Below are 1,985 nucleotides of genomic sequence, written 5' to 3' on the forward strand. Positions count from 1 at the left end.
CTAAACCATTCAGCCAGGTTATTTTGAATGCTGTTCGTTCAGGCGGCAATATCTGGTAGAGGTGCCCTAAAAGAGGAATGGCCCTGTTCAACGCTCCATAATCTGGACTTAGTCTCCCTTGCTAGTCGTGGCTTTAGGCACGGGCCATACCAGGGCCCCAAAAGGTGGTATGGGAGGCGTTGGGACCCTCTGTAACTAAGCCAGCCAGGAAAGGCCTCGCCTTAGCTGGTTCTGAGGTGCACTGACCCCTACATCGGTAGGGGAAGGTTAAGCAGTTCCCACTGGCAGCACCCACCAGTAGGCCTTAGGCTTGTTCCCTGAGGTGACCTGTGGACTGAGAGGGTCCGCTCCGATGCTGGGAAAAGGGGTAACCAGGACAGAAACATCTTTTAGCAAAACTGGGCCAATTTAATAGTGAAGTGGGTAATTATGTCTTTAAGTGATCCTCCTCCCTAGCTCATCACCCCCAGGAGAGGTCCCTTTAATGCACAAATGTCTCCTGGGATGAGAGAGATTTGAGTCCCCATGTCTGACAGAGCCAGCCCCTGTGGTTTGTTTTTGGAGCTTAAACCAGTCAATGTGGCAAAGGGCGTGGATCTGCCAGAAGGGGCCTCTTCCATGACCACTGGATCCCTGTGTGGGGGCTGGTCCCTGCCACTCGTAGGTATGGGGCAGGTGCTAAAGGTGAGGCTGGTGTGGAGAGGAGGCTGCTGCAGGTGTAACCAACCCTAGTACACATCGTTTTGTGCCACTGATTTATCAGGGAACATCAGATTTGGGGTCTTCTTGTCCCTTAGGGTCCAGTATAAACTCTTTGGTTCATCTCAGGTTCATGCTTAAGCAGAAGGCTGGCTGTAGGAGGTTGGTTTGGACTGGGGGCGAGGGGCGGCCTTGCTGTTGGTGTCATTGTGATTTAGGCCAGGTGGGGTATTTACAGAATTACAAGCAGCAATTGGCTGTGAGTTTGTCGTTCATGAGTTTCTATTAAATCCAGGCAGCTATTGCCTCTCGAATTGTTTTAGCGTTAGCCATCGCTGACAGTAAACAGGACTTATCCTTGTCAGGAGCCCCCTGAGAAACAACTGTGTGGACTCAGGACTCACTTCAGATTTGCCAAGTCATCAAGCTGTGCGCCATCTGTCACCACTTGAACATCCCCAGTTGATGGAGGAAATCTTTGGCCTCAGCTAGCGTTTTCTATTGACAATCTGCCCAGGAGGTTGTGAGGCCTCATGTAGGCTGGGCAGCTCTCCAAGCCAGAAACATCCACACCAACGAGCGATAGGTGGACTTTGGCGCAAGGTCTCTGGGGTGGGGGTGGGGTCACTCCTGCCCTCAGCACTAATCGTATGAAGCCGTTAGCACTGTGGTCCCCAAGCCCTGGGCCACAGACCAGTACCCATACATGGCTTATTAGGAACCAGGTGGCACAGCAGGAGGTGGGCAGCGGGAGAACCAGGGAAGCTTCACTTGTGTTTACAGCCGCTCTCCATCGCTTGCAACGCTGCATAAGCTCCTCCTCCTGTCAGATCAGCAGTGGCATTAGACTCTCATAGGAGCGAACCCTACTATAATCTGCGAATGTGAGGGATCTAGGCTGCATGCTCCTGATGAGAATCTAATGCCTGATGATCTGAGATGGAGCTGAAGCGGTGATGCTAGCGCTGGGGAGCGGCTGCAAATACAGATTATCATTATTAGCAGAGAGGTTAGACTGCACAATAAATGTAATGCGCTTGAATCATCTGGAAACCCGCCCCCGCCCCCCCACCGTCCATGGAAAAATTGTCTTCCATCAAACTGGTCCCTGGTGCCAAAAAGGTTGGGGGCCGCTGCTTTAGCAGGGGTGCCACTTTTCCGTCCTTTACTGCAGCAGCAAAATATTTCACTCCAGCCCGCATTAGGTGCAGCTGGCTGTACATTGTCAGATACGTTCTCTATAGCCAGGCAGCCCCTTTTCATTTGGTCCCTGGGCAAGGGCCTTA

This window comes from Microcebus murinus, chromosome X, assembly GCF_040939455.1.
Source record: "Microcebus murinus isolate Inina chromosome X, M.murinus_Inina_mat1.0, whole genome shotgun sequence".
NCBI lineage: Eukaryota > Metazoa > Chordata > Mammalia > Primates > Cheirogaleidae > Microcebus > Microcebus murinus.